At 47.1% G+C, this 24,195-nt stretch overlaps 1 protein-coding gene across 2 annotated transcripts in view; it reads left to right on the top strand.

Annotated features, from left to right (window-relative positions):
- Nucleotides 1-24,195, top strand: part of LOC311422102 (actin-1-like) — an 80,281-nt gene that overhangs the window by 33,538 nt on the left and 22,548 nt on the right. The window lies entirely within an intron of this gene.

Here is a 24,195-nt window from a genome sequence, read left to right as displayed (position 1 = left end):
TCTGGGCTTGCTATGTCTTTTTAGCCCGGAGCTGCCCTTCTGGAGGGGCTCAAGTGCCCACCCCAGCCGCTCAGTGGCCAAGGCGAAGCAAGCTGGAAACACGCAGCAAAGAACCCGGCCCGTTTTTGCCCCAAAGCTGTCACTTTCTAGCAGCTTCTCTCCTCTTGGCCCCTGGCGCAGCGAAGCTTTCCCTTGGGGGCTTGGCTTTGAGCGGGATCCAGGTCCCTTCTTCGCGTGGTTTCCTGCCTTTTTGCTCCCGGCTGACAGAGCCGTGCAGGATGTGCTTATTTTTAAGCCTGTGAAAGTAACAATTGAAATGGGTTTGTCTGGCCTGCAGCTCTGTCTATCTGGATTTTTGGGAGCCACGTTACGCGACACAGTGATTAACCAGGATTGTGTGAGTCCTGTATCCCATGTGGGGTGCGCATCTGCTTCATCTGTTAAATGGTACGTGCGCTCTAGACCTTTCTCTTCCCTGTGGAGCAGTAGCTGAAGGAAGATCTGAGTCCCTTCTTTCTTTTTGTTCTCCAGAAGTGTGAAAATTCACCCACCTAGCAGGATGCTGATCGCTCCTTCGCCCCTGCTGCTGCACAACAACGAAATCACAGAGTTAGCATACTGTTGGGATAAAAGCCCTTACTGATAGTTACCTTAAGTCGATGACAACAGATAACTAATATTGTGTCATAGCTGTCACAACTGGACATCTGTAACCTTAAGTCTTCATAAAGTTCCTGGTCTCAGGCTGAAATCTGCTGCACAGCCGCAGTCGGGGTTTCAGCGACGAGACAATTTCATACGGGAAAATTGGCCATCACTTAGGACATTCCTGCCTCACGGGGACCCTTCCACGTGTAAATCCTGATAGTCTAAATTTCTTGGCAGCAAATTAGATGCGAATACAAGAGCAATTGACTGTAATTGTCCCCTGGGGATGGGATTGCTTATTTATTTGTTTTTACAGTTCTCATTCACGTGGTGAATATCACTTCCCTCTGGACACGGTGTGGCTTAGAATCATCATTGTTATAAAGATGTTTTACATCCTCACGGAGATCTGAGGATGTAAGAGTTAAAGCAGAGCTTGCAGGAGGCAGCAATTCAAGCAGAGGAGCGAGCCGAAGGTCTGCTGCTGGGAGCGCTGCTGGCCATAGCGCGCTTTGTCCCGTGTGCCGAGCCAGGTTTCCCACTACTGACATCACTGGGGGAATTTTTCGGCTGATTTCAGCGTGTGTTTGTGGGGTTACACGTAGTGCTGCGATTCCCTTTTCTCCCAGGTTGTTCTTTATTAGATGGCAACCTCGAGGGGCACGGGCAGGGGGACGGGCCAGTGCCTACTGGGAAGCCTGGGGAAAGCCAGCTCCAGTTTGGACATCTGACAGTCACATTAGCTGGATCTGTGGAGGCTCTTTAAGCAAGTTCTGTTGCAATATTATCGTGACTGTGGAAGCTCTGAAGGCTGTTTTACACCCCTCCAGCTCAGAGGCAAAGCACTGTAGGCTGCTTTCTCTGGTGTGGGGTGTGAGCACCCTGCTGGAGCATCACCAAATCCATAAACCCTTCCTTGTGAGGAGCTCTGAAGAGCTGCAGAAGTAAAGTTAGCTTGTAAGAACGAACCAGCTCAATCCCAGTTTTTCACGACCGAAAACATTTCACAGTGTGTTGCTTCAAATAAGAATAAGGCACTGCATCTCTGTCTTCATGACAGACTGTTGCACTCAGGTGGAGATCTGTAGAAAGAGCTGCTCAGACTTCCTTGGTCGTGTTACAGGGGATTCCTAGTGCTGATCTCTGGTCCCTAGATGATGCTGTTCGTCTGTCAGGGAAGGTTTCCACGTTAGAGAGCTAAATAAGCCTTTGGCAATTGCAGATTTTTGGCGATGCTGCAGCATGGCAGGAGTTGGAACAAATGTGCCAGCTCCCTGCTTTGCTTACTGTGAAACGGGAGTGAAAAGAGGTGGCTGCAAAAGCATCCTGGTGGAGTAGCCCTGCATCACAAATGTGGGCCGTTTCTGGGAGTTTTATGTGCATTTTTAACCTGTTATGCCATAAAAGAGCCCTAATCAATGCAACACATAGCACAGTGCGGATTGTGTGCTGCCTGGGGCACACAGAGCTCCTTCATGGAGAATATGCTCATTAAAACGTGTAATGACAGGCATAACTCCCCAATATTTCGTATGGTCATTAAACGTCTAATTATATCAGCATTTTCTATAATAAAAAATGTGGCATTCTTTATGAACGTGCTTGGCACCAGCATGAAAGGGGCAGGGAGGGGCTGGGCCAGAGGCTGCCCCCTTGCACTGCTCGCAGGAGTTCCTGGAGCTTTCCCACCGTGGCTGTGCGAAACAGCAGCAAAAATGCTGTGGCGAGGGCCTTGGTTTTCTTTGGGCTGTGAGGGATGGAGCTCGTTGCGTCTGGGTACTGAGAAGATGGAAGAAGCGAGGGAAAAGTCAGCTTTAAGGGCTTGATTCAACACCCATTAAACTCAAGTTGAGAGTGATAGATTTTAAAAGGAACCTACAGATGCAGTAGCTACTTAGCAGGATTTTCAGGAGCACCTGGGTGTCTAATTCCCATTGATTTCACATGAGGGAATTGGCCTTCATTTGTAGGACACGATTTACAAACAGAGGTTCTTCCATGTGCAGATCCCACTGATCTGCAAATTGCCTGGCAGCAAATTGAGTGTGAATGTGAGCACAACTGGCCGTGGTTGCCCCCAGGGCAGGGGATAATTTCTTTGTTTTTACAACACCCACAATGTCCAGTAAACACAGGTTTCCCGAAGGGATGGTACAAAGGGTTCCAAGGAGAGGGAAGCTCCTGGCTGCCCTTGAAAGTCCTGGAATGTGTTTTTAAACGTCTGAGTGGTTTTAAATAGTTTTTAAAATTTTGAGAAGCATTCCATTGTCTTCTGGAGCAATACTCAAAGGTTCAGAGGCTCGTCCCAGCTCTTCAGACACTATGAGGAGCTGCTAGTGATGCAGAGGAAGATTCGGCTTTGGCAAATTCCCTCCTTAGAGGAGTAGGAAGGAGAGGATTTGTCTAAACTTTCAGACTCGATCTGCTGCTAAAAAATACTTGGACTTGTAAATAAGTACATATTTTCATTAGCATTTAATTTGTAGTTAAAAATGAATTCACAGCAATCTGAGTTCCAGCTTATCTGCTTTTCTCAAAAGCAGGACAGGACACTCCCTGTGCCGGTGCATGTTTTACATATTTACCTTCAGCCTCCACTTTATTTTGAGGTGATCGCTAGCCTGAGTTTGTGGGGTTAGGGCATGGATGTGACTAACTCCTCAGAACCCGGCTGGAGGTTATTCAAAGAAGCTGGAGAGCACTGCACGTGGGAGACAGCTGCGGACTGTTACTGAAACGAGGAAAAATCTGCTGAGCATCTTCCCTGTACGCTGAGCCCCGGCCCATTCAGCCCTTCCCAAGCTGCTCAGGTGGCCAGAAGCTGAGGGTTTACAGGGCTTCTCTGAAATGCTGTATTAACTGAAAATAACCTACCTTCATGGTTCTTTCACCTTTTGTGAAAACGTCCCTTTTAAAGAGTTTTATGGAGTCAGCTGCCTGCCAAGAGTAACTTTGGGTGGTCATGGCAGCTAGGAATTCACCAGCCCAGCTCAGCAGCTGGCAAACACCACTGGGTGAATTCCCCAGGCTGACTCCAGCAGCGTGGATAGCTTCAGAGGGCACAGCAAGAGATGTCTGCCCTGGGGGCAAAGCTGCCCTTGCCCCTCACTGCCACCCATGAAGTGGATTCTTTCCCCCAGGAAATCAATGCTGCAAATGCAAGGGCTACCACTGCACCCGCAGAGAACCGAGCTCTGACACCCAGAAAGGTAAAACCATCGCATCACGGAATAATTAGCAGCTTAGTAACGGGAGCAAAGCAAGCCTTAAGGAATTGCGGTGCATGTGTGTGCAAAAAGAAACTAACCCCAAATAACCTTTTTTTCTGTCTCCCAAATACAACGATCGGATGATTTGCTGAAATAGGATGCACCAGGGAATTGAAAGGCCTGAAGGAGACCTAGTAATTGCTGTGGTTTCAAAGAAGCAGTGTAACTGGCCCTGAGATCCAGGAAAGCTGAGAACAAAAGCAAATGAATTAACTTGTTATTGGCTTTAAGAAGCTGAAGATAGGCTGGAGTTGAGGACTAATGATCCACCTGCAGGTCAGTCCCATAAACACGTAATCTGATTTCTGCAGGAAGTGAAGAGTGGAGCAGATGAATTACTGCTACTGCACCAGAAATAATTACTCGTTGGATCTAAATCCCTAACTCCAACTACAAGGGGAGGACTCTTGCTCTCTGGTGGCAAGCATTCGTTCTTCTCTGTGCCATCCCTGCCATGCTCAGAAGGTTCTTTAAACCAAATCTATGAACACTGCCTCTTCCATTTGTCAAGTTTTAGTGACTGCCAAGGCAACTAAAGCCTCTGATCACTGTCCTGCCCAGTACGGATCCACACGGCTACGTTTTTCTGCATTAGAAATAACCAGCAGACAGCAGAGTGTTTGTTTATGCCAGTGTTTGTTCTACTAAAGAAAACCATCTGTACAGTGTTCAGCACACCTCGGAAAGCTCTTCCTGAGGGTTCGGTCACACATACAGTCACTTCTTTTCTTGGAAGAAGGCCATTGCTTTGAAAGGAATCCAGTCTGTCTGCAGGCAGGTTAAGCAGTCATTCAAGGAATTAGGCAGGCAGTGTCTTCTCAGACACTGCAAATGGCAGGAGGTGATCTCAGCACGTTTAGGGGGTTCCTGCAGAACCTGGCCCCTGGTACTGCTGGAGTCATCTCACCCGGTACGGATGTCACATCCACTTCACTCCTCCAGGGCTGTTCTGTACCGTAAGAAAAGAATATGCACCAGCTTTCACTTGCATTGTGCTAGGCTCCATCTCAGGACTTCATCTTTTCCATCCTTAATTATGAAACACCCCTATAAATTACCCCACAAAGAAAGCTCCATGAAGCCTCCAGGTTCCCTAACAGATATCACTGCCACAGGCTGCTGGTTTTAACCATATTGCCAGGCACATCAGAAGAGGATTAGGACGCTGCTCCACCAGAAGCTGTGCAGTTAAGCAATAGTCAGGCAGTCCCTGCTCCAGGAGGCTCCCAGCCTATTCCATGTACAGCCAAACTCATCCTCTGCGGTGGAACTGAATTAATTTAAGAGTTTTACACCCTGGATGAATTTGGCTTTGAGCATTTCTAACTGTTTACTTTCTCCCTTTTCACAGCCTGCGAGCTGTCAAGCTTCTATCATTTGTTTGGATGTTAATTTGGATTATCTTGTCATCGAGGAAATCATTAACTTATTATTGCCTTGTAAAATCAGAGTAGGCAAGGAGCGCACCCAGTGATTTTGGACCTCGGCAGCAGGGCAGCCTGAGAGCTGTCACAGCTGGCTTCAGTGTTTTTCTCCTCCCTCTCTTTGTTTTTAAGAGGTCTGGGGCTGTGGGTGCTAGAATGAACAATATCCAGCAAGTGCAATGTGTAAATTTTGAAAAAAAAAATATTAAACATGTGGTTTGTGTTTCAAAACCCGGAAAATATTATGAAAGCAATAAAATATCCCTACTGCAGGCAGCCCGAGAGGGCTCTCCCTTTGTGAGTACATGCGCTCGGATTTAGCTGTGTGTCATTCTCCAGCCAGCTTCATTCCAGGAAAGCCAGGCTGGGCCTGTGCCTTGAACCGGGCTGGGCAGCGAAGCCGTCCCACATCTAGGGGCAGCAGCTGCGGGGTGTCCCCAGCGGAGCCCGCTCCAGACCGGGATAAAGGGAAGGTAGCAGAGCTCCATCTCCATCCACAGACTTTGTGTCGAGCGCCTGTAGCTGCTCCTGCAGCGGGGAGCCTCATAAAGGGCTGGTGCGCGAATTTGCAGCCAGACTAGCCGAGAGCACAGGTGCCTCGTTAAGGCCTGCAGTGCTGATGATCATAATTAATAACGGTCAGGCGGCTCACACTGTCTGTTCAGTGGCTGGGCACTCAGTAGCAGCCAGGTGTCTGCCTTCCTCATGCAATGTAAGCCTGCTCTGGCAGTACCCCGGCTGTCCTCAGGTGAGGATTCATGGGTGTGCTAACAAATTAGCAGGGTGCATTTTGGCTCAGCGACGAGGTATTTTGTCCTGCAAACACGCACACAGAAGCTCAGTGGCCTGAGGGATGGGTAACAGTGTCGTGAAGTGTCATGCAAAAACTTGGGAAGATGTAATTAACTCATAAATACTCCTGGAGATACAGTGACAGGGTGGGCACGTCAGCAATAGGATTCTGCTATCCTCATGCCTTCAGATTTAACCAAAGCTACACTTAAACAAATCATTGTTTAGGGAGTGTGGACACTTTATTTTTTAATAGTCTGTGACCTGCAATAGACTTTAGGTTGGGTGTTAATGACCAAAGGTTTTGCAAGTAATTAAATCTGCGGAAAGCACTATCCCTGAGAGGCTGAGGGGTGTTTTGGAGAACAGGCGTGCGGCTGTGCATGGCCACAGTCCCAAACTTGGCTGGGCTGCCTGCACGCAACCTGAGCGAAGCCGATGCTCATTGATCCGGGTGGCTCTTTTAACCAAAGCCTGGACTTGGACGTGCTACTGCTGCTGTGCTTTATTCATGGAGAAACCAAATATTACAAAACCACGACACGCACGTCCATGTCTCAGGATACGACCATCTGATTTTTCTCTTTGGGCAAAATAAATGACATGAATAGATGTGACTGGAGGTATAGCTCATATACATCACAGAAGAACTTTTAATATATTCCAGCTGAGAATCTCATGCATGTATATATTTATATATTAAGCTAAGTGGGTGTATATATATATATATATATATATATATATATCTTATACTCAGACTTTACACAGAAAAGACGTGAGCTGGTGTGCATGCTACCCTTCCTAAAACGTAGCTCCGTAACACGCGCTGTTTTGGGATCCATACACAAGTCATGATTAATCTTTTCTTTCAAACATTGTGCTTTATAAAGTCCCTGACATCTTCAGCTAAACCTTTGTGCTATTCTTTGGTAACCAGGCCGCAATTTTTCACTTAATGTATTGGGTCTGTGCAACCATCCTTCAAAAATAGATGGGTATCTATCTAGATAAAAGAAGGAGCAATCCAGGTTTCACCCAACATCTCACATCACACCTTTTCTGAGGGTAGGAAATAATGCTACTAAAAAATCATAAAAATAAATATATATAAAATTTCATTTCCGTGCTTGGTTGAGCATCAGGGTTCCAGCAAAGGAACTTTTGATATGTGTGCTTGGAAAGAGGGCAAAATTTGGAAACCTCACAAGAAGGCCAGTTCTTCTAATGGCTCAAACCCACTTTTTCACACCCTGTAAGGCTGGATTTATTTACTTTATTTTATGTCATGGGCTGCTTTTACTAAGGTCATGCATTATTCATCCATTTCTAAGTGTCTGATAGAGAACAACCTCTTGCATGTGTGATGAAATCTGTGGGGCCCACTCTGAAATGCTGACTTATGTGGAGTTAATTAGGCATGAATTAGGAAAGGGGGGGCAAAAAAGCCACGGAGGTGCCACAAAGCAAACACACTGCCAAGACAAGCTAAGCAGCAGCCCGGGGTATTACGGGTTAATTATTATGTAGCATTTCTAATGAATCAGAGAGGCACGCTCAGCTGGGGTCTAATTAGTGCTGCTGAGCCCTGAGGTTGCAGAGGCTGTAAGAGGGTGCTGAGAGATGGCTGCGGTGATTGGGGAGGCGTGAAAAGGGCTGGGCTGTGGCGGGGTGGTGGAGGATGTAACCGCGAAGACACAGAGGAAGCTGGTGTTCCTATTTTATTTTTTGCCCTTCCAGCAAAAGGGCCTGACCCTAATTCCTGGGTAAAACCGCGCTAGCCGTGGAGCCTCGGTTAAAGTCTTAATTTTTTACCACTACTACTCCTAAAGTTTTAATTCCTTGGCTTTCCTTGGTGGTTGTGAAGTGTCCGACAGGTGATCTTTGCTGCCTGAGGTGCTGCTAAAGTAGCCGAGTGCTTCTCTGACCGCGTTACTCTTTGCAGACTTTGCCTATGGGAAGGAGCTCAGCTGGCACTGACGGCCCGTGTTGGCCAAGGGCATCGGCCCAGAGAGCTGTGAAACAGAAACGCCTCGGGGCAGAATGCAGCATCTCTGCTGCCCTCCTGGTACTGTCTTGCCAAGTGTGTTTTGCATCACAGGGTTCCTAATTCAGATCCGTCGTCCATCCCTCTAGAAAAGCCATTTGAAGGTACCTGTAACCCCGCTGTTAACTGAAAATGGCAAATGGCAAAGCCATTCGTCTTTTCCTGCCGGGTGGTGTAACCCTCCCTGTGCTCCGTTCCCAGTAACGGCCTGGTCCTTTCCCTTCAAACCCTCAAAGCTCAAGTGAACATTTACCCAGTCAAAACACCAGGCTTTGCATGGTCGAAGGATTAAAGCGCGTTATTAAGTTTCAGTAAAGAACATTACTGGGTATTCGCGGAGCAAGACTTGTATTTCACCTGAAAGGCCAAAGGTCTGGGGACTGAATATGATGCCAGGGCCAAAGCCGCAGGGTTTGGACCCAAAAGCACTGGGTGGCTCAGGCGATGCTGCTCCTCGCCCAAATTTCGATGCTCACAGCCAGGCGCTGTCCTCACGGCCACTTCGGTCAGCGGCCGAGGCACTCAGCACCCGGGACTACAAAACAAGAGGAAAGTCTCATCTTTTTTTTCTTTTTCCCATCAAAAAGGAAGGGATGGGGAAAGGTTGTAAGCACATAAAATGGGAGCATTTACAATGTTTTGTGCTAAAGCTTTGCATGTACGATTACCTACTGTGTACTGTGTCTTTAAAACACTAATGGGCCCACTAAAAAAAAAAAACCCAAACCCATGACAGTCCACTAGCAACTAGCACACTAACAGGTTCTCATCTGACACCAGTAGGGAACCGAAGATATTTTATTATTTGGAAACTCCATATAGGGAAAGCCAGCCTTGAATCTGTCATTACTCCAAGAACCGCACCTCCCCTGGGAGTTAATTATTTTCTTAAAATGCAACTTGTACTGTTAGTTTAAAACATTCCAACTGTGTTCGCACTCTTTAAATCTTCTGTAAACCTTAGAGTTTAAATCACTTGCAGATAAGAGTAATTCTATTAGAAAAAAAAAAAAAGTTCGGTGGAAGGGGAAAGAGAGGGAAATAAAAGGGCATTGATAGAAGCGTCCTTTGGGTGCCCATTGCCCTGTCACCTTTAGAACTTGGCAGGAGCTGCAGCCCGCAGTAACTTTATAGGCCCTGGCACAGAATGAAACAAAATAGGTGCATGCCACATTTTCCTTCCAAAAAAACACCAGGGAGAGACTTGCCTCCTTTGTAAGAGACTCAATATCTGAAAAGGTACGCTAAATTTAAAAGGAAAAAAAAAAAAAAAAAGCGAGTGGGGCTGACAGGTCGTAGCCTTCTCTGGGCTTCTATTTTGAAAGAAGGTATTGGGCAAAGGGCTGCCTCTGGCTGGGAGCACGTTTGGGAACTGAAGGGCTTGCAGAAGTGTTTAAATATAGGGCGCTACTGCAATGTTTGACCATCTTAACTCCTCTTGTTTTGGCTCTTTTCGCTGCTTTCATGGGAATTCCGTGGCATTAAAAAAAAAAAAGAAGAAAAAAAAAGAGCTCATTGCTGTGGGTTTGCCATGAGTGAGCCAGGGAGAGAGCGTATGTGTCGTTTTTGGAACTGTCTGTGCAATCGTTCGTATGTTGTATTGGCCAGGCTCCTAGAATTAAGGGTAATTCAGTGGTTCCAGAGCTGGGCTTTTTTTTTTTTTTTTTTTTTTTTTCCTTCTCCCTCCCCTCCCCAGCCACCCTTTCTCTCTCTAATTTGTTTGGGCTGCAAATCAGCTTCCCGAATTCTGTGAGTGCTGTTTTGCTTTCTGAGCAGTTTTCTCGTGCAAAGAGCACGTGGGTTGAGCTGCGATGTTAGCAGCGGTGCGAACCAGGCGCCACACACCTGCGGGAGCTTTTCTCCAAAGGAGATGGGTAAAAGCAAAGTGCGCGTCGTTGGTAATTCTGGCTGTGGCTCTCGTGGTTCAGCTATAGAAAAAGGAGGTTCCCTCCACCTAGTGATCTGCTGAGAGACACCACCGACTCCAGCCCCCCACTGCTGGGTGCTGCCAGGCTTCGAAAAGATGAAGGAGACCCAGACCCTACTGAATATTGCTTTCTGCAGATAGAATTGGCCTCTCAGTCCCTCAAAATCTCAGCTTCACAGAAGCGCGCTGATTATTGCACACACACACACAACTTCAGCACTTACTGGAGAAGGTTTGTGCTGCTGAACATCTGAGTCGGAGAGCCCAAATGCCGGGGCCTATCCTAACAAGCTAATTTATGAGTGACTCTAGTAGCAAACTAAACCTTAGGACCTTGGGGTTTGTTACAGTGAGACAGAAAGAAAAAAATGGCCTATGAATTTTAGGTCTTTTATAACTTGTTCTGAAAAGAAACACCCATGAAGCAATAAATAAATTTGTCAGATGCTTCCGCTTCACTTTAGGCGGGTGTCTTTATGTATATTCCTAATTCAAAACAGCTGAGATACCAGTACTGGGTAAGTTCACGTGTTTGTTACGCACGTTGCTTGTGAACAGCTCTGTGCGTGGTGAAGCCGTCAGGTTGCAGAGGATGAGGAGGATCGTGCCACATTTGCACACAAGGGACGGGCAGGGCGATGGATGCCCCTGCACATTGCCTGGGACTTCTCCTCCGTGATGCAGCAGGTCAATGATTTATGTCCCAAGGAATCCCAGCGTTGATGCTGTGTTCCCCTGGGCCTGCTGGTAGCACTGTCACCTGCAGGCCAGAGGGTTGGTTACACGCCCGACCAGGATTTGCTGGCCCGGTGGAGCTGCCCTGCTTGGGATGATGTCCTGGCAAGGAGAGGGGGCTCCACAGTTCCTTGGCACCGGGAGGGCAAATGGAGGGTCAGCAAGAAGTGGGGATCCCCCCTCACGGCTTTAGTTGTGTCACCTTAGGGTGTTTTTTTTTGTTTTGTTTTGTTTTGTTTTGTTTTTTCCTGGCTTTTATTTATTTATTTACTTATTCCCTAAGTGTTCTGTTAAACGTGTCGTGGCTGGGGCACTGCGTGTCAGCTTGGAGTCACTGTGTGCTACATCACCAACATTTACAGCATCGGTGAAATCTCATCCCTTCGTCTACGTGTTGTCAGGAGGCTGTTCCTGAATCCACTGCTCCTTGAATATGCCCATCTCTGCCCCTTGAAGCACCACTTCAGACAGAAATGAGGCACAGACAGACCAGAGGGCGTCCCCCTCCCGTGGTCTCCAGTGAGGATTAGATCTGAGGGGCTCTGTATCGCTGTTCATTCAGATTCCTTCTGATTTCTGCCCCATGCTAGCCCTACTGAATGAAAATTTCTTGGCCATAATTTAGGTCGGAGCAGATCCAGAATATTTCCTGGAGACATTTGTGTGATTTCCTCCAGTTCGGTTAAAGCACGTAAACATTTCCTACAAACTGATTCTAATAAAATGCACGGGATAGCCTTACATAAAGTGCTATCAGCAGACTTGAGATTACGTTTTTAGGCAGAAATAAACCCGTATAAAGGACAAACTTCCTCTTAAAACTCCGCGTAATGAGGCACGGGAGCCCACTGAAAATAATGAGCTGTTAAAGGAATAAACACGTAAAAAAAAACGACAAAAGGCCAGTGAGCTTTGGAAAGACAACGGGAGAGAAGCCGGCTGCGATAGGAGGACACCCCCGGAGGCTCGGGGAGCTGCTGCAAGCGCCGGGCCGGGGGGGAGCGGGGGCGCCGCCCGGCCGCAGCCAGCACGGGGCGCTGCGAACCCGGCACGGGGAGGAGGCGCTCGGCTGTCGGGCAGCCCGGCCGGCCCTGCGGGAGGTGCGGAAAGTACACTTTTTTTTTTTTTTTTTTTTTTTTTTTTTTTTTCCTGGATGCAAAACCTGCAGGAGCTTGGCTGCGTTGGCTGGGGCTGAATTCAACATTTATTTGCCTTCATTTCACCTGTTCCCGAATATTTGTTGAATACTGTTCCTGCCGTACACACTGCCTTCAGAAGCTTATTTCCTGGAGAGGAAGTACTTGCTCTTCTTATTAAAAATGCACACCTGGTAGATTTTAGGCGCTGTGCCCATCTAGCCAAGCGATCGATAGTCCAGAGACGTTCCCCCATCCCTATATATGATCTGTGGTCATCTCCTGAGCGTGGCCAGCATCCTGGCTGGGTCCTGGGCTCCCAGCAGTGAAGTTGGTGGATGCTGCAGGGGGGGCACATCCCCCCTGGCCCACGCAGGAGCCCCGAAACGCGTGGCGCTGCTCCTGAGAGCTCTGCTGCTGAATGCCGCCTCGATCTTTCTTTTTGCACAGTAAAAGTTGTCCTCGGGCATTAATTCCTATCCTAATTTAATCAGAATTTCTCGTCCTACTGGAGCATAAAATAAGGAGTAATTAGTTTTAATGTATCTACAGCCTCTTCAACAGAAAAGAAAAATCTCCTACCCTTGGTTCTCCTTGCTGTAAGCCTCATTAAGATTCTTGAAGTTAAAAGAATATACAAAGAAATGTGCTTTGTGTAAAGCAGATGTGCTTTTCTGGTTTACTTAGAGCTCCTGGGGTCTCCTGGGGACATGTTTGTCCCCCTGAGCATCCGGCACACCGGTGGCACAGAGCAAAGCTGTGGTGGCACCAAGCAGGTGCATTGCAGCAGGAAACAAGTGTCAGAGCCTGCCCCTAAAAAGCTCAGGTAAAAAGGCTGGTGGGGCCGGGGGAAGGTGCCCTCAGCTTCTGGTGGGGCTGGGCCTCAGCAGCCACGCTCGATGGACTAAGCTGGTCGCACAAATAATCCCAATATTCACAGTATAGCCACAAAAAATCACAGCATTCTAGTAAGGCACCAGCAAAGCCTTTATTTAGTCCTCCCCGGAAGCCACTTGGTTGCTTTCTTTGCCTGTCTTTACATTTTTAACATGAAATAAGGCTTTTTTTATGCTCGGTGACTGGCATATTGAGCACAGGGGCCTGGGAGTTGGCCAGGCAGCAGGGTGCTCGTACTGCAGGGCTGAGGTGTCCGGCGAAGTTCATCCCTGCGCTGGTTTTCTCTTGCTGGCTCTACCGATAGCTGAGCGCTGGTACATTGCATTTGCTTGGTTTTGTGGTTTATTTCTCCTGCTGGTTCCGTTCCAGGAACACTGGTATGAGGTTGCAAGTAAAGTACCATTCTCTGTTGCCTTAATTTTGTCATTTGGAAGGCTTTACAAGTTAATATTTATATGAAATGATCAAAAATTCATCTTACTTGATGCATGTTTATTTAATATATTTAGGTAAGGACCGTATTTATTTTTTTTCTAAAAAATAAACTTTAAACTTTTTCTAAACTACTTGCATTTTAAGGTACTTAAAATTGTGTTGCAATTTTAACAAAACCAGTCTTTGTCTAAGCCTTTATGCCAGTTGGTAAAGATTTTTACATTAGTTCTGCAGTTAGACTTTTTATTAAAAAAAAAAAAAAGAGGTATTTCTCACTTCAAGACAAAAAACTTTTAACATAAAAGTCCTGTGGAGTGAATAGAAAATGCTAACTTTATTTATTTATTTATTTATTTTAACTGGACTTTAGGTATTTGAATGGTTTTCAGAATAAAATACATTTCAGACGCTTCTGAAAGTCGTGGTAAATTAAATTCAGTAGCCCAGTTCTGCAACCTGTAGAAATCATTGCAGCTTTGTTGGTCTGATCTGCACAGCGCAGAGCCAGCCCCAGAGGTGTCCCCAGAAGGCCGGTGGCATCGCTAAATTCGGGGATTGCTCCGCGGGTCAGAGCTGGAGTTCCTTGGGCTCTGCTGTAAGGGAGGCCGGGGGCTTTCGGCATTTGCTGAGAAAAAGGAGCAGTACGGCATGAAATAACATTCTAATCAGAATTCCCTCCTCACTTAAACTCTCTTTAGATAGACAGTTAATTTATCTCTGTTTAACTGCTGAATCAATCCATCCATCAAAGCTACAAAAGCTAATTAGCTGGAGTCAAAGCAGCAGCAGCTCCGATGCACGGTAGGGTATGTAATACCTTATAAAATTGCAGCAGGGGATGCAAGGTACATTTCCCTGCACATGCCTTGAAGCTGCCCGAGAGGCCCAGGCATCCACTCCCTGCCGCGTTTGCGAGCGCCGGCTTTGGCCAGGAGCCTACCTTGTGTGGTCGCTCGAGGACCTTCTCCTGGCGGTGTCCCCCCGGGTGCCTGGCTGTCCGGCAAGCTGAGCGCGTTCTGCAGCACCCACAGGCGGTCCTGCAGAGCTCGGGGGGAAGGAAAGCCAGGCTGAGGGCTTGGAGACCCAGCCCAAGCTGCTGCAGAAATTCCCTGGGATGTTACTGCTCACCCGGCGTGGGCTGCAGGCTGTGGTGTGCTCCGAAGGGGTATTAGCAGAGTGCTGCTTGCTCGCAGTGCGGCTCCTTGGGTGGCGTTGAGGCTTCTTTTGTGCAAAGCCCTGGTGCTACAGGGGCCTTCCACGATATTTCTAGCGCACCGACCCATCTTAACTGGCTGTGGAGGATGCAGAACTACAAGCAGAGCATCCACAGAGGCACCAGGGGAAGAGCAGCCTGGGCATGAGGCGCAGTTGTTTCCCTGGGGTGTTTCTCAGTGGTGTTTGTATGCAAACTGCAGTTGCAGAAGCAGGGGCTGGTTCTTAAGAAACACGATCCTTGTTTCTGTGTTATCCATTAATAACTGTAACACTCTCAACAGCTCTTTCTTAGCAGAATGTCTTAAATCTTTCTCACTCCTGTAGTCTTTTCCTACCCCTGTTCACTAAATTAGGGTAAATCTGTACCAATTACTAATCTCTGCTCCGGTATCATATGCAGTGTGGCACTAAGTCAGCTCCTATGTCAGCATACACCAGTATCACACATACACCCTTCAAGCTGTCTGCAGTAAATGTCCCCTGTGTCTGTACTGAACATCCTGGAAAAGTCCCACTACTTTGGGTCATCAGCCTGAGGCCTAAAGCTTCCTAAAGCAACACCAAAGGAAGGTGAGCACAGCCCTTGTGTGTTTTAATATTTGATCATTCTGTGTTGCCAAGCCTCCAACAATTATTTGCATCATGTGGAGGCGGCGTGGTTCGCCATTCTTGTGCATTGTTTTATGCAGTCAGTATAATCATTAAACGCCATGTCCATTAAATCCTGATAAATTGCTTGATGCTCCATTTGTCATGCTCCACGACAGCATGCAGTCTGTGTTTTCGTAACACATGTTCCACGTTAACTGTTTTCATTGACTATGAATCCATAAAAATACATGTGGAACAGAGGCTACACAGTACAGTCATGTCTGTCTGACTCCTTCCCATTCTAATTGGGTAGCAAAGTCGTTTAATAGAGTCTGTGGAGTCTGTTTAACTACATTCTGCCAGAACAATGCTCTATTCATGTTTTCAACAGAACACTAGTGATTGGACTAATATCTTTAAACTAGAAAACAAGTCTTAATTGGAACAGATGCTGCAAATACCAATGCAAATGGCCAGCTCTTGTGTGATCAAAACCAGGTACAGTCCATTGATTTGTTTTTAATAGCAGCTTTCATTTTTTATTAGTGTACACAAAACTCACTAACACTATACAAAAAGTCAGTAACAATATTCTGAAAAATCATCTTGTTTAAAACAGACTCTGCCATGCATTGTTTCTGGCAAGGTGCTATTAAAGAGTTTCCGTCCTATTTTGGCAGATCATGTTACTGAAACACTCTTCTCTACTTTCCTCTCCTCTAGAATTTGAATAATCCCAGTGCTTTTCCTAACAAGCTATTGACGTTACATTTAATAATCTGTTTGGATATTCACTTACATTACAAACAGGCATTCAGGTTAGATTAGGCTAAATAAATCCACAGTCCTGGTAAGCATGTGTTAGATTGTGATCTGCTTGCTCTGGGTACATGCTCTAGCAGAGCAGAGCACGCGTTCCCACCGCATAAACCTTTTGTCATGGCAGTGTTTGGGCCGGGGAAGCTCTGAAATGTTAAGGAGACAGTGATTTTCAAGCTAAGAATGAAAATATCCTGCAATTTTCTAGAATAAATTGGCTTTGTCTTTAGGAAATATGAAATATTTGATAGCAACAAGAATAGAAAAAGCCATTCAGAGTAGAGCAGAGAGACGTTCGTTGCGGCACACCTGGCACTTGTGGATATTTGTTGGTCTTTTTGTGAATGCAAATAGTTTTGGTTACCCTGTGCTGTGGCACTGGAGCATCAGCAGAGGCAGGCTGGCCCAGGGGTGGCCCAGCAGCATGCCCAGGTGGCCGCTGTCCCTTTCACCTGAGGGGTTTGGGGCCGTAGCCATGGTCACAGAGGTGCAGCTGGAGAATGCTGGTCACCAAAGACAGAACGTAACTCCAAAATGACCTTATTTCTGTGAGAAGTGCTCCTAGAAATGCCCCTGAAGAAAGGTGCTGTTTCTCAGCACAACCTAAGACTTTAAAGAAGGGGGGAAAAGTGCATTTTAGCAGGTTCTCAGCTTGAAAACAAGCGTGCTATTGTGACATTTCTACAAATGGAGTATAGTGCTGGGAGGCACTGCAACCAGAACCAAGCAGATCTCCTCGTGAAACTTGACAAACCCAACAGTGTTCACTTCAAACAGCACTAAAAACCCATACAGCCTCCTGCTTAAAGCATAGGAAACAAGCCATCCACGCTGACAGCCCAGCTTCCACCCCGCATCTGGGTCCCTTTCGCTCCACTGCTGCTGCTGGCTGCCCCCGATCCTGACTGCAGAACGCCACTTCTAATTCCTCAGGCAGGGGAAACCTCCAAACGAGACAAATGAAGATGACGACTGGTGATAACCCATGAAAAATATGCCAGTCGGGCGAGGGTAAGGACACTTCCAGTACAGCTGCAAGTTGTGTTTGAAACCGGCTGCAAGGAGGATGTGCGATTGCAGTCCAAATGGAAAGAGAACGTGCAGGCAAAAACAAAAACAGAACAAACAAACAAAAGGCTCTTGTTCTTGTTTTGAAGTCTGTCATTTTTTTTATTATTATTTTGGAGAACTTTGTGTCGTTTAGCTTTACAGATGAATGTGTCACAGAGGGTTGTCAGACATAGGTGCCTGCTCTTGGTGCCTTAGCGAGGTGCAGCCAGGGATGTGGGCTTGCTGCGGGTGGAACAAGCCTGGAAAAGTGACCTCTGCAGCTGCACTTTATGTAGAATAACCAAGGACCATGCTCACCAGCCCATGTGGATGCTGCTCCACGTGTCTCCGATAACCACACGATGATGCACGGGCTATCCTGAGCGCTGGTTGCCGATGTGAGGAGCAGCAGCGTGGTGTTCAGCTACAGCCTCGTACCTGCAGCCTCGCCCAGCTCTTGTGGAGCTTCCAGCAAAGCCATTTGAGCGTTCAGCCTCAGCACAGGCAGAGCCAAGGCGTATTTTGCCCCGTCAGGTTTGTTGAAAAGATGCAACATTCGAGGAGGGCTGGGGATTGACTTGATGAAAAAAGGCTTTGCTGGCTACCTACCGCAGCACGGGCAGGTCGGGGACGGGGCTGGCGAGACAAGGGTTGGGCTGGCTCAGGAGGGGTGTCCCAAAAGGGACATTTTTGGGATTGAATTTGGCCTCCTCAGGGAAAGGAGGGCCTGTCAGTCATCCCTGGCTTTGTAAAGAAAGAGGAGGCATCGTGCTCGGCCAGGGGTCATGGAGCCAACACATGCACAAGGGTTTGTGATGGAAGCGGCAGCAGCCGTGGGCTGGGCAGGTCTCCTCCTCTCCTGCCTGCTCAGACGGGGTTTTGTGTTCCCCCAGAGACAGGGGGCACGCTCTGCCCTGCCTGTTGCTGCAGAGGATTGTGGTTTTTTGAGCAGGGCTTTTCTAATGTTGTCTTTCATATTTATCCAAAGAAAATTTGACCCTGTGGCTTGATACACTGAAAAAGAATCTGCTCTGAAAGGGCTGGTAGAAAAGCATTAATTGCATCAGATAACCAAGGGGCAGTGGCTGGCTGCTTGAAAGATGGGCTCTTTTGGGATAGCAGCAGCTCAGTACAGAAGCAGTGAATTTCTCCTTTTATTCTGAAGGACATATGAAAAATTACAGGCCTGTAGCCAAAGAATTGGCTTGGTTTTAGGTTAACCAGTTTAGATAAATCAATGCATATGTACATGAATTAATTAATCCTACATAAAGTTATTCAGAGGCTCGAAGTAGATGATGTTCTGCATGGATATGGTGAGCTCTGTTATTTAATGCCAACGTTGCTGTAGGTGTGAACAGAAAAGATCACAGATTCAAGGCTACGCAAATCCAATTGTAGGCAACTTGCTGACGGTTCCCAGTCACTGCTTCAGCTTCCCATTTACTGGTTTTTATTGTGCAGCAAATCCTGCTGTACCACTCTTACAGCTTCTTCATACTATGGCCAGCGACACAGGTCTCCCATTCCCACTGATTTTCTCCTCTTTCCCAAAGAGCAGAGCCTCTGCCCTGCTCCTGTGCCAGAGGACGGGGCTGTCACCTTCTGCCTGTAGGAGCCTGCTGCAAGCCAGTGTTCAGCAGGCTTTGATTCAAGCTGTAAGTAATGAGCAAAGTGGTGGTATTTTGTTTTAATTAATAACTTTTAACATTTGGCCACCCGTGCATTTGGTGTGTGTGGAGTTTGGCAGGGGTTGTTCCCAGAAGGTCACGCAAACATTTTCCTTGGTCAAGCTGTTGGCGACCTCCTGCTGCCTGAGCTTCACTTGGAGATTTTGGTTGAACTTGACCCAAAGTCTCCAGGCCACAACTGGCAGCTGCCGTGCTTTACAGGCACTGATGCAGATGCAGAGGCTTTCCATGGGGTAGACACACAGCCTCGTGTCACCTTGGGGTGTTCGGCTGGGTGATGCTCATGCAGGAGGAGCGCTGTTGTGAGATACACAGCTCGTGGCGGTGAAATGCCATGTTCCACTTTGGAGCTAGCAAATCCAGAAGGGCTCTTGCAGAAGGAGACTTCAGAAAGCTTTTCTCCGAAGCAAAACTTAGAGCAGAGTGATGCTGACTTGGAGAACGTGGTCCTCCTTTTTCTCTGAAACCACTTCCTTCTTTCCCTAGGAACTGGGCTGCACCCAGCCAACCACACTCGAGCAATGACCATTTTGAAATGCAAGTGAAAGTATCAGCAATACTGGGGGATAAAAATACCGGAGCCACGGGAAATGCTAGGAAGGTGGCCAATGGAAAGTACAGTCACTCTGGCAGGGAGCGGGATCCAGTTGTTGAATTGCTGAATTAATGAAACCTCACCAACGAGGTCCATTTCGTGCAGCGCTGAAAGGAGCCCAGACTTCTTGCGTTGTCTTAGTGGTTGCACTCTGATCCCAGATGGGCGGGTAATAATGTTATAAATGATTTACTGCCATACAGTATATGTTATGGGAGGTTTATAGAGATCAAATCGCACAGTGAGCTGGAAAATCCTCTCTATTGTTGAGGCTGTTCCCTGGCTGCTGTTGGCAGTAGTACATTAATGGCATGTGAGGGAGTTTGCCTTATTCAAACAATAGTGTAGGCATTATAATTTAATTACTCCCATCATTAGACCAGTTTTGTTAGAGAGAAAAAAAAACACCCACAAGTGGAAAAAAAGAAAAAAAAAAAAAGAGTTTTTTCTAAGCTTCATTTAATGAAGGACTCCCTGTCCTTTCTGTAAGAAGTCTTCCTTGCTGCACTGGATTTTATTAATGGTGAAGAAGATTTTTACTTTCCACCCCTAATATCCTGGACTAGATTTCCACCCCGGTATCTTTATTCCTGAAATTCGGTGCCTTCCTGACAAGGATTTGTCGGGCCAAATGTGGTTGCCTCTGGGCAAGCAAGGGGTGGTAAGGGATAAAATACATTCTTCAGGAAGGGAAATCTCCAGACTGGGAAGAGAAAACTCCAGTGAATTTTAAGTATTACAGATACAGTAGAACAAACAGCAGGTATATCAAGTACAACACGCAGGAGCAAAGTGTTTCTTGACCTGTGGCCCCGGAGGCACAACGTGAAATTCATCCCTGCTTCGGAGCCAGGATCCAGCGGGGCAGCGTGCGTTGATCGTCCCACAGATAGTAGCACACTCTCCCTTTGATGTACTTAAAGACTCCTTTCATTTGTTTATTTTTGCTGTCAAATTACTTCACTTAGTCCCTTGTGCAAGCCAGATACTGCGGGATATTATTCTGTTCAGTAAACAAGGAAGTGGAACCTGACACCTGAATGACAGTAAATTAGGTTATTTGCCAGTCACAAGGGCCCGGGTTGCAGGGGTGCTGGACTTTACTCCGAGGCACGTCCTGTGCTGTCCATGGCCCTTCGGAGAGACCCGAGCCCAGGGCTGTGGCCCAGCATTTCACCTGTCGTGGGCTCGCCGAGCTGCTTCGTGCCCTGCAGGGAGCTGCAGGAGAGCGTGCACGGGAAGCGCTCCCCGTGCGGTGCGCCCGATGAGCAGCGATGGTCCGGATATTGTCTGGGACAAAGGATTTCCTCTGTGACTATTCTTTTGCTTTTTTTAACCATTGTATGAAGATTCCCAAGCGCTGCCATTGTACGCAGTGCCATAGATATGCTCGCTGTCCAAACAGGGCAGGGGATTGAGGACAGACTGAGCAAAGCCCCCGAATTCCTGCTGGGCACTGGGCAGCCAGCACTGGGATGTCCGCTCTGGGGCACACTGCTCTACTGAACCGTATCCCAAGTCTGCCTCAAGACCTCAGCAGCCCAAAGCAGTGGGTACCGGTGTTTTCAGGTCTCTGTGCAGCCAGAAATTACAGGAAGGCCGTTCTCCACCTTGCCAAATCAGACGTGGCCTGCCCCTTCTCGTCTACAGGTGCACATGGCATTTTATTTCAGCGTGTGACCTGCTGGCACCATGGCCACACCGGTGATTTGTGTGGAAAACTTGTATCAGTAAAATATTTGTGTTTTTCGTTGCTTTCTGGTCTAGCAGGGCAGCTGGCAGTGTTCTCAGGAGAGCGCCTTGGGGAGGAGGTGTTTGTCTGGAACATTTTGAGGCTCTTGGTTGCAAGGTGCAACGCAAAGCCAAGGTTACCTTTATTATTGCTTTTGGCTGCTGCTGGCCTCCTTTCATGATAATTACTTCTGTTTCACCAATAACACCCCCAAAATGATTTCTGGTGGCCATGGCTCCAGAACAAGGCCATCTCTAGCCCCAAAACACAAGCTGTTGGTGGCCTTGAGTGTGACACCAGCACAGGTCCATCACGCGTGGTACCGAGGGGCGCATCCTCTGCCCTTACCAAGACCAGAGGGCTTCCCACCGGGGTCTCGGCACAGCCCCTCGTGACGTGGGATCCGATTGCTGGTGTTTAGGTGCTCTGAGCGTGCCGTGCCACAGGTCCCGTGGGGCTGAGAGCCGAACCTGGCGTTACCGGCGCGCTGGGGCAGGAGGCTGGGGCCGTGCTGCCAGCTGTAATCACTGCTCTAGGCCGTCGTGCAGCGTGAGGCTCTTATTTGCTTTGTTTATTCAGTCTCTCGTCACCCTGTAGGCATTTATTTCTTGCCCCAGAGTCACGATTACTGCTTTAATTATTAGCATTTCCCTTGCCAGCAGTTCCATAGCTTTCATTCCCTGAGTCAGCAGGGCCTGCTGCAATTGAAAGCCTTGAGTGCCTTACCCTACCGAGACACAACTGTAACTCGATGAGCCATTTGCAATGGCAAACCCATTTTTAAACTCCTAAACCTGAACAGCCTCACTTCAGTAAGTGCTGCTACCAGGAGTCCTTGCAAATAATGACTTCTCCTGTCAAAGACTTGGATAATTTGAGAGGACAATGAGGAATAGTTCAAGGTCTCAACTTTGAAATACCTCAAAATTATTGTAATTGGACGTGTTGCAAGAGGGAGGAACCTCCATATTTTAAGTACCTTTTCAAAACCAAACTTCTTGTTATTCTCAGAAATAAGCAAGAAAATCCTGTGTTTTTTAGGACCTGTGCAAAAGAAGCAGCAATTGGGCTCACTGTATTGGTTCTGCAGGAGGGATTTATATCCGAACGCTGGCCTGGGTTTTGAAGTTCTTGCTCAATTTGCACTTGGTCAAAACTCTGAGCTACCTCTAGGTATACGGTTGAGCAGCTGGTAGATGAACAATAAAAATAAACTAGAGAGTGATGGCTTTTTGTGAGGACAGGATTAAAACAGTAGTCTCCCCATGGGGAAAAGCTGCCACAGTAGCACTCAGTAGTAGCTTGGTGCTTTCTATTTAAATGCCTCATGAGATTTTAGCTTTGGAATTAAATTTCCTTCTCAATATGCCACAGTCTTTTGACTTCTGGACTGGTTTGTGCAATCACTCTTCTGGTTTTAATGGTCTTTGTTTGGTGGGACATCATACTGAGTAGCTACTTAAATGTCCCAAGCTATCAGAGAAAAATAAATCTAAACAGATGCATTAAATGTGAGAGCTTGAAGATATTCAAGGGAAAACCTTCAGAATCCACCAAGAGACAAATCTGCTAATAAGCTGTACTTCCTATTAGAGGAAGTTTTGAGTAGCACCCACAATACTTCTGATTACAACACGACAAACTTCACCTAATGAAGTTCCCAATTGCTCATGACTTTTCAGGCAGGTGGACCTATTTCTAAACTCATCCATTTGCATTAGGTGCTTTTCCAGTTTCCATAGTAACCGGGCAATTCATCATCTTTAACATATCTAGCCTTACAGTGTCTCACAGAGCGAAATACTATGTCCGTTTTATAAATGTGCAGCCAGAGGTGTAGGGAACTAAGTGATTTGCCCAGGGTTACAGGGTTCATCTGCAGCTGAATAGGGAAGGAACAGTGCTTTCCTGAGTTCCAAGAAAATGCCACGACTGCCAGGCTGTCCTTTCCCAGGGAGGCATTTGCTCTATCAGATCCGCACCAGCTGAAGGTTGTTTCCCAAGTGTTCCTTTTCTCAGACTTGGAGAAAGAGACTTTCAGAAATGAAGAGGTTGGAGTTTGAGTGGTACAGAACGGGGTGAGTAATGAAACAAGAAATCAAAACTTGCAAGTAATTTATTCAGCATAAATGCCAGCCGCATTCTTTGGACAAATAACTCGCAATGAATAATTCAACCAGCGTCATCACTACGGGGCATAGGAACAGGATTGTTTTTGAATCGTTTGGCCTTTTTCTTCATGTAAATCCAACCTAAAAGTCCAGATTCAGCCCTTGGTGTGTTCCAAGTCTGGATCTGGATTTTGCTTGCGGTTTGGCCAGAGAAGGGTCAGGGTCAGACCTGGGCCTGTGCTGAGCACACTCTTTTATCTCAGAAGTCCAAAGAAACTCCAGGAATTTGGTATCTTACAGGATAAAATTCAAAGCTGCCCTTCAAAAACTGCATCTGTAGCCTCAAAGCCTTGTGAAAATAGCAAAACATTGAAAGCCATTGAGGAATCCTGGATTAACACAGCGCACAGTAGGGAAAAGGCTGGTGGCCTTTGGAACAACTTCTCACATTAATTTTCTTCCAATGCTGACAGCTTTGATTTATTGCCTTAAGGCTGGTTAGAAAACACCCAGACATGAGGGAAGCCAAGAATTATGGAAGGCAAAGGAAAATATGGTAAACGTAGTGATGAATAGCCCTGGTAGATAGACAAATACTGCTCTGCACTCCTACTGCACCCAAATACTGTCTTAAAGATGGGAACAGAGGTTTTGCTTGCACTTTCACTATTTCTTCCTTCACTTCTAATGTTGAATATTCTGCTAGAAATCCCATGGGAGCCCCCATTCTGTTTATTTTATGTCAGCTGAATGCCAGCTGGAGCACCAGCCAAGGGAGGACTTTGAAAATGAAAGAAAGAAATACGCACCAGTTGAGAAAGTTCCTAAAACCGATTTGTTTTGAGAACCCGGTGTATCGATCCCCTGCCTCTCCTCCCCTCTGGCACTGAACAACCACCCAGCGGGCTCAGCACCCGGCCGGGTGCTCACCGCTCCTGGCAGTGCTGCCTGGAATTGCTCTCATCTCACCAGCCGGGACAGGAGCCTTCTCTTCTGATTTACTGTGTCTTACTCAGATGAGATTTAGTGGTGGGATTCTGCGTCAAAGGAGGTGTTTGAAGCTGAACTGATCGCTTGAAATGGT

This window comes from Aythya ferina (assembly GCF_964211825.1).
Source record: "Aythya ferina genome assembly, chromosome: 21".
Classification (NCBI taxonomy): domain Eukaryota; kingdom Metazoa; phylum Chordata; class Aves; order Anseriformes; family Anatidae; genus Aythya; species Aythya ferina.
Note: the sequence above shows the minus strand (reverse complement) of the source record. Positions and strands in the feature narration are given on the sequence as shown.